The sequence below is a fragment of the Grampus griseus genome, assembly GCF_964374135.1.
Source record: "Grampus griseus genome assembly, chromosome: 10".
Classification (NCBI taxonomy): Eukaryota; Metazoa; Chordata; class Mammalia; order Artiodactyla; family Delphinidae; genus Grampus; species Grampus griseus.
Genome location: NC_139004.1, coordinates 24929689 through 24938439, shown reverse-complemented (window position 1 = coordinate 24938439; position 8751 = coordinate 24929689).

Sequence of the window (8751 nt, the reverse complement as noted above, 5' to 3'; positions counted from 1 at the left end):
AAGCAGCAGAAATGGGTCAACAAGAATTTGGAATGAGAAAGTAAGCACCAGCCCCACCCCTGCCATCTAGCTTGCCAGAACCTGGGAGCTTGTTAAAAAGGCACAATCGCAGTTGATGGTTGTTAACCAGACTTATCGTGGTGATCATTTCACAATATATACAAATATAGAATCATTGTTTTATACCTGAAACTAATATAACAGGTCGGTTACACCTCAATTTGAAAAAAGAAAAAGTAGCAAAGTTTGCATTAGAAGAAAATAGATAATAAATATGTGAAAAAAACCCCAGTTTAACCTCAAAAGCAATCAAAGTAATGCAAACTAAAATAGAATTCCATATTTAGGCTATCAAACTGGCATAGATTTTTAACCATGAATATTAATAGGAGAATAGGAAAAAGGGGCACTTTCAGGTATTACAGCTGGGAGTGTATTGGTACAACTTTTGTAAGGTATTTAATAATATGAAGCAAAAACCTAAAAAAAATGTTCTACCCCTGGGAATTGTTCTGAAGAAATAGAGAAGTACCCAAAGACCCACACACAAGGACATTCAGTGTGGGAAAATTGAAAACACCCTAGATTTCTAACAGTAGAATAATGTCGATAGTTCAGTGAATTGTTAGCATGTATATATGATAAAACCTATGTAGCCACTAGAAACTGCTTTCCAAGAAAATTTAATAACTTTAAAAATACCTTTTTTGTAACAATTTTTGAAAATATTAAGATACGGTTCTTCATATAAAGCATGACATTCCTTTGATGTAGATACAAACACACTATGTACATGTATATGTATATTTGTATGTGTGTGTATATGTGTAAATAAATGTACGCTCAGAAAAAAGCCTGAAAATATATGCAAAAAATAAATGCAGAATCTCGGGCCCTCACCCCAAACCTATTGAATCAGACTCTGCCTTTTTACAAGATTTCCAAGTGATTCTCATCACATGGAAGTCTGGGCTGCGCTGCTTTAGGGAACATTAAAGAAAGTGCGGGATTTCCTATAGAATTACAGCAGGGCTCACTGGACACATTCCGTTTTCCGAAGCTGAGAAATTGAGAGTCAAGTACACTTGAAAAGTGATTGGGATAAGAAAATCAGAGCCTTAAATCTCAGAGCTGCACTCCCTCGAAGCTAAGAACCATACCCCTCTTCTACTCTGCAAGGTTCTTTGGCAAGGGTGGGGACGGAGAGACCAGGAAATTGAGGTCTTTCCATGTCGAAATTCAGCAGCAGCTGCTTTGGGTTGACCTGATCGAGCCACCCACAGGCGAGCTACAGGCAACTCAGGGTTTCGTGCAGACTTTCACTTACTCATCAGCCAAGCTATTCAATAATTTCCTGCATCAAGGTGAATGGAATTAGTCAACTGATGACCAGAGCGTCATGCCCAGGGAAAGCCCAAGTGGGTGTCTGTCAAATGCTGTCCCGTGTTACTGGCTTCCTCCCACGAAAACCCTCAGCTGTTTCCACCAGTGTTGTACAGGAACCAGGGATCAGCAACGTTTGCTCCTGGACTTTCCCCCAGTCCCATGCTGACAACCCACAAAGTTCTGGGGTGGTGAACTGGGACGGAGGGTCTTGCCCCAGAAAGATGAGCTTGTACTCTACTCTTGCCTCTGGGTTGGATGACCAATTCCTTAGACATTGGCCTAAATCTGATGCATGGCCCCAACCCAGTTTGTTAAAGGAAGTCACCCTCCCAAACCTTCCGCATGAAAGAACCTCATTTTCCAGCTTCTGCTCCACAAAATGTGTGGTATTTCTGAGGCCTCATCCTCTGCAGGCCAGGTCCTTTTTCCTGGAAAGTTCATTTCAGTTCTTCTGCTCATTTAGGCTCTACCCAAACTCCTGGACTGTTCCTCAAAGTCTGTGTCCTCTGACCCAAAACCCACTAGTGTCTGTCCCTCTTCTGAACTCTCCACTTGCTCTCGTGGAATTTCATTTAGCAATTACTAGAGACAACTTTTCTACCATCCACTTGAACAGCTATTTGTGTGTGCTTTGGCTTTTTACGTTTTCAAATGCTTGTTCCTAATCTGCTCTCTGGATCTTAAACTCTTTAAAGGAGACAGCCGTGGCTTCTGCACACCCCCATCCCAGCAAGTACACTACCCATGGCTGGTGCTCAGTGAAGACTTACTCACTTGACCCGATTTAATTTAATGTTCATACTAAGTTCTTAGTATGAATATTAATTAATTTCTTCTTCCACCCACTTTCTCGCTAAAGAGGGGGATCAGAATATGCCACCACAACAGGCGCCACTTTGGCATAAGGATTCATCTGAGCTGAAGGCAATTGAGAAACAGCAGACTCAGGAAAAGCTCTCGGCCATCCCCCTTTCTGTCTAAAAACCAGGCATAAATTTCCTTTTGTAAAGGTAACAACTTTCCATTTGTAAAGGAAGTTTACATATTAGAAAGAGGGGGACAACTCTTATGGATGGAAAAGGCACTAACTTGAGTCTGCATAATAAACCTTACTAAATAACCCTTATCTTTGATTAGCTTCCCCCATATACTTATCTTCCCTTAATCTACTTCCCCTAGAAGTTCAACACTCCCTCCTTCCTTTGTCTAGTTATCTATCCACAGTTTATGACTCTTTGTTAAAATGGTATCTAAGCTGCTGGGTCTAACTGCTTCTTTGAATCTTCACTTCTTTTCTACAAAGGCCTCTGTACGCACACATAATAAATTCTTTCTCTGGTGATCTGGTTTTGTCAGTTTAATTTACAGGACCCCAGGGACTAAACCCAAGAGGGTAGAGGAGAAAGTTTTTCCCCTCCTTCATTACTTTCAATTCCTAATAGATCAGATAACTTTTAAAAAATCTTATTTAAAGGGGGATATTTTGGAGAAAAGAAAACTTACAGACACAGAATATTATTTTCAAGTATTTAGAAAATTTTTAAAAGGGAGAGGGATTGGACAGTCACCAGAAGGTCACACTAAAGCTTGATAAACATATGGTAGTGACATTCCAGAGAGGAATGGTACACCAGGGGGCTCTGTTTGAACGGGACCATCTCCAACTTCTCTTTCAATTTGGGGATCCTATGAAAACCAAAAAAATATGTATTGATATTTTAATTAAACACACCCACAATCTCAGACTTAGGAGTAGAGGTGTGTGTGCATATCCGTTTTTGTGTGTGCATATCCGTGGGAGATAGAGACTAACATAGCTTCAGTTTTCTCCTCTTTTACTGGAAAGCAGTCGCATGACTCAATTCGAATAATTCTGTGTCATCACTGCATGTTTCCCATGAAAATACAGGCTAAGAAGAGAATAAAATGGAGGGGAGGAGGACCAGAAAGAAAGGCACTGAAACAAGCACACTTCTGAGAAATGTGTCACTTTCACTCTTGCGTGGACTGACTCAGAAGGACGAATGAATCTCGGGGTTCTCCTACTGTTCCTAGAAACGCTGTAGAACGACAGGATGAAATGGGTTTCCCGTGAGAGGTAGTTCTTCATCCTTGCTTGCTGAGGCAAGGGGATGAAGGATGCTTGAAAGAGAAGGTGGAGGAGAAGGAAATCAATATCTACCTTACATGGTAGATAAAGCCACACAGCTTACAAAGCATTTTCATGTCCACGATTTTATCTGATTCACACAACAAACCCATAAATCTCTCCATTTCACAGGTTAAGAAATTGAGACAGAGTGCATGGAAACTGTCCAAAGCCACACAGCGATTAAATAGCAGAGCTGAAATTCAAACCCAGGGCTTTGATTCTGAGCCCAGAGAAGGATAAATAACTTTCTCCAGATGCAGGCTGGAGAAAATTTGAAACACAGGCACCCAGGCCATGGTGGAGAGTGAAGAGTTGTCAGAGGACCAGACTTGCAGGGTGAGCAGCATCTTCCAAGCGACGCCTGCCCTGGAGTCAGGACACCTGAGCCACTCTGCCCATCCTTTGAAGAGGATGGGAAATGAAACCAGTCTTCTTTTTTTGATCCTGAACACTTTTTAGCCTTTGCACATTGTCTTACGCACATTTATCGGTGTTTTAACAAGATAAATGAACAAGCAGCCAGATGGTTTCAATGACAGCTCTTAAGATGCCTCACTCTACCAACTTTTTACCTCTGGTTCTCAAAGATTATATAGTGGTAGAAAGTTGCCTTTTCTGCATTTGCTATGTGTAATGATAGGAAGAATTTCTAAGCCACTTACATATCACTGAATTGCAAGTGTTACTGAAGGTATGATATGAGAAGTGAATGGTATGAGATCATAAAAATTAATTTCAAATTCTAACCAGAGTAAATTTGGCAATTTTAAAAAGGTGAGAGTGGGAGTGGAAATGATATCCAATAAACTGTAATGGAAAAGAATATGAAAAAGAGTGTATAGGGACTTCCCTGGTGGTCCAGTGGTTAGGACTCCACGCTTCCACTGCAGGGGGCACGGGTTCAATCTCTGGTCAGGGAACTAAGATCCTGTAAGCCACATGGCACAGCCAAAAAAAGAAAAGAAAAAGAATGTAAATATATGTATAACTGAATACTGTGCTGTACAGCAGAAATTAACACAACATTGTAAATCAACAATACTTCAATAAAATTTAAAACAAAAATCAAATGGCCTTGGGTTTAGATCTAGAATCCACCATCAACTAGCCATGAGACCCTGGGCAAACTATGTAATCTTACTCTAAACCTATTTCCTCCTCTGTAAAATTCGGATCATAAAACCCACCTCACAGGATTGCAGGGAAGATTTATGGAGATAATTTATGTGGTGCCTAGTCTATAGTAAGCCCTTAACCATGATAGTTGTTATTAGCAGGGCCAACCCCTTCCCACCTGTCCCAATCACCAAGTGCACAAAGAAGCTGTTTCTGGGAGTCAGAGTTTGCTTGGAACAGCATGCCTAGGTTAACTCTAACTTGCTTAATTTTTTTTTTTATCAACAAAGTTCAACGTGACAGGTTGAATTTTTGCACTTCTTCTGTAGTAAGATTTTTAGAAATCTGACTTTCAGTTCAAAGTTTTAAAACTACTCATCCCTAAATTCCTGTGGTATATGAATCTCAGTCTCAAAACAACTGATCTCTAACTTGCTGACACCACTGGATATGTTGTGAAGTGTCACCTTTAAAACTGGTTTTAAAGTTCACCCAAAGTAAATTATAGTAGTTATATTAGGGTATGTTGTGAAGTGTTATGTTGTGAAGTGTCACCTTTAAAACTGGTTTTAAAGTTCACCAAAAGTAAATTATAGTAGTTATATTAGGGTGGTAAGATAATTTTTTGTTCTCTGTTTTCCTAAATACTCCATGTTGTTTTATTAGTCATAATTATAGTTTTTAAAAATAGAACTATGCCCATAGTTCTAAATTCCAACTTTAGGCTATGTTTTTGGAGATTTTACCAGCTCTGTCATCGCTCTCATTCAGGACTCCATCTACTTAAATTAGTAGAATAGCAGCACGAGCTGACCTTTCTATGTCAAGGTTAAATGTTGGAAACTTAAATGTAAGAAGGCTTAGCTTGCTACAAAAGTACTTGCTGGGAGAACTATTATCAGAAGGGTAATTCTTAGCAGAGGCTAATATCCTCCTACAGGCTATGGAAAAATACTCAGAATTTCATAGTAAAAATATTTAGGAAAAGAATTTAGAATCTTAATTCTCTCCCTTGAGGAATAACTGAAGAGAATGAGGTAGGATTCCATGCTGGTTAATAATGGACCAGGCAGAAACCAGCATTCATCACCGAGGCAGCAGACCCAAAAAAGAAAAGGAACTAGGTTTATATTTCAGCAAATTAAAATGGGGTTAAACAAAAATTAATTTTATTCTAAATTTTTTCTAAGAATTAAATACAATTCCTTGAGATAATTGGAAACATACTGGAGTTCCACCCACAAAATCGAGAAGCACAAATATTACTACCCTCAAAAAGTGTGTTTAACAGGATGGTCGACTCATTCTGACCTGCCTGCCAGGGCTAACATGTCTTCTGGGTAGAACTGACACTGGGTGTCTCATGCATTACCAGAAGGGACCTCAGAAATCACCTAGTTCAACCACCTCCTTTTCCAGATAAAGAAACCAATAAGGAAGCGGCTTGGCCAGCCTGGCACGTTAATCAGCCACTTACTGCCAGAAAGGAACTCAAATGCAGGGCCCCTGCTGCCCAGCGCAGGGCTCACTTCCTCTGCCAGCGTTAGGCTCTCTGGCGAGATTTCCTGCGCATACAGAACCAGGGCAAAACGCCCCACCTCCCCTCTCCCCTCCTGGGGAGCAGAAGTGGTGGCACGTGGCTCCTGGGGAGGGCGGGGAGAAGATGCGGGGAGGGAAGGACTCAGAGCTGGTGTGAGGATGGAACAGCCGGGCAGCCAGCACACAGGTGACCCTGGCACCTGCCTGATTCCACGAACTACACCCTTTGGGGAAACTTCACCCCAGAAAAAGTCTGGAGTCAGTAGGACAGCTGGTGTAGTTTGAAAACTCAGGGAAAATGAGGACAACCTATTGATTCTTTGGTTTCGGGGAGCCCTTCTCCTCTTTTTTTTTTTTTTTGTGGTACGCAGACCTCTCACTGTTGTGGCCTCTCCCATTGCGGAGCACAGGCTCCGGACGTGCAGGCTCAGCGGCCATGGCTCACGGACCCACATGCTCCGCGGCATGTGGGATCTTCCCGGACCGGGGCACGAACCCGTGTCCCCTGCATTGGCAGGCGGACTCTCAACCACTGCACCATCAGGGAAGCCCCCCTTCTCCTCTTTTTCTTCCTCCTCCTTGTTGTCCTGATGACCCCACCTTGCAGGGCTCTTCTGAGGTCTGAGGTGACACTGCCCACCCGGGGCAGGCTTCTGTCCCTGGGAGACGGCTCAAGAGCCCATTGTCACAAGCCGAGGCAGGGGTCCTCCCTGCAAGACGGGCCTGAGTCAGAGCCACAGGGACCATCGAGGAAAGCGTGGAAAGGCAGGGAAAGGGACCGAGCTCGCGGATTCAACACAGGGAAATCGTTTTAAATGGTTTTGATCAAAGGATTGTGGGCTTTTTAAAACACATCAAAATGAATCACTTTGAAAAAAAAAAAAAGAATCACTTTGTTTTAGTGGAACCAGGAATTTGAGGTGATAATGGCAGTACCATGGAGTATTTCCCTGCCGGCTAGCACCTACCAGCTGCCCTCAGTCACCTCACAAGCACCCTGCAAAGGCAGGAATTATCCCCATTTTACAGATGAATTAACCAGCAGTTCAACACTTGAAGTTATTCGGTAAGCGGCAGAGGACTAGATTCCTGCCACACTTACCAATTGTCTGTTTTGACAACTCTCTCATACTGACACTTCATTTATCCAGGAGGGTTAAAGAATAAGGATAAAATTTTTCAAGATACAACTGATTTCTCAAAGCCCCACAAATTATTTGAACTCTTTCAGATGGCAAACCTAAATGGAAACAGACTTCTCCTTTGGAAGGAAGCACGTGGATAAGGAAGCGTGTATTCCGCCCCCCCCCCCCGTGAATCGGGGCCACCACCGTGATCTCTGCGAAGCCACAGTGATGCCCTCAGGGGGCACTGACCCGCAGACCAGTTCACCCCTGCCCAGCAGCCTCGTTCATGTTCCTGCAGCAGGAAGATGGGGCCTCTGGACATGAGTAGGAATATTTCCTTTAAACGCTTAGCAACCTTCTTATGTTGCTTAAGTTGGGAAACAACACACACAAGTTTTTAGAAGGTCAACGTGAAGATTCACTGAGTTCCTAAGAGTCAGGTTATTTAGTACAATTGACATCCCTTTTGACGACTGAATACAGTGTGCTACCTTCCGTTCTTGTGGCTAAACGTGGCATTACAGCTGTTGCTGAATCCGGTATGCACCTAATTACTCTCCCACCCTGTGCCTCAGTTTCTTCAGGTGTGAAGGAGAGAGGACAAAAGTCCTATTGACAAAGCGTTTAGCCTTTCAATAAGGAAATGCTCATCTGAGGGGACCCTAAAAGCCCCTAGCTCTTCTTCCTACAGCACCCCATCGGAAGCTCCCGCCTCTTCCTGATAGCCTCCCTCATGGCCCCTCAGTTCCTTCCGCTCTCACTGTGTGCACTCTCCTTTGGCATATAAATCATATTTTGTAGTTTTCAACTTTTCACTGACACATTAGACGTATATATACCCCCAGCCTGGAGGTCTCCAGAGCATCAGGTCCTCCATTTGCACCCAGCACAATGCAGGACTCGCTGCCGGTGTGCAATTGCGTCCAGTTCCTCCGCTGGCACCACTGCCCACTCCTTGGACTGTACTCTCTAGAGCTCTCCCGACAGGACTTGGATTTCACATCTGTGGAAAAACCAGGAAGATGACCCTGAACTCTCACCTACTGCCTCATGGCCTCAGGGTAACAGGCTGCCCTCAGCAACAAGGAAGCAGCTCCCGGATCTTATGGCTGGGAACCTGCACAGCCTCTCCTCAGAGCAGTTCCAATCCAGGTGACCCAGGCCCGTCATCAAGTCACACTTTTTTTTTCTTTTTATTTAAGTAACCTCAAAAGTTCTTCAGAAGCTACCTAAACCATACAGAGGATAGAAGTCCCGCCCTGGCCCCTCCACAAACTTCTGTGCAAACAAACTAACAAACCCTAAGGGCTGGACAACAGGTGTTAAGAGGTTTCATAAAGGGACTTCCTTGGCGGTCTGGGGGTTAAGACTTCGCCTTCCAAGGCAGGGGGTACAGGTTCCATCCCTGGTCAGGGAGCTAAGATCCCACAT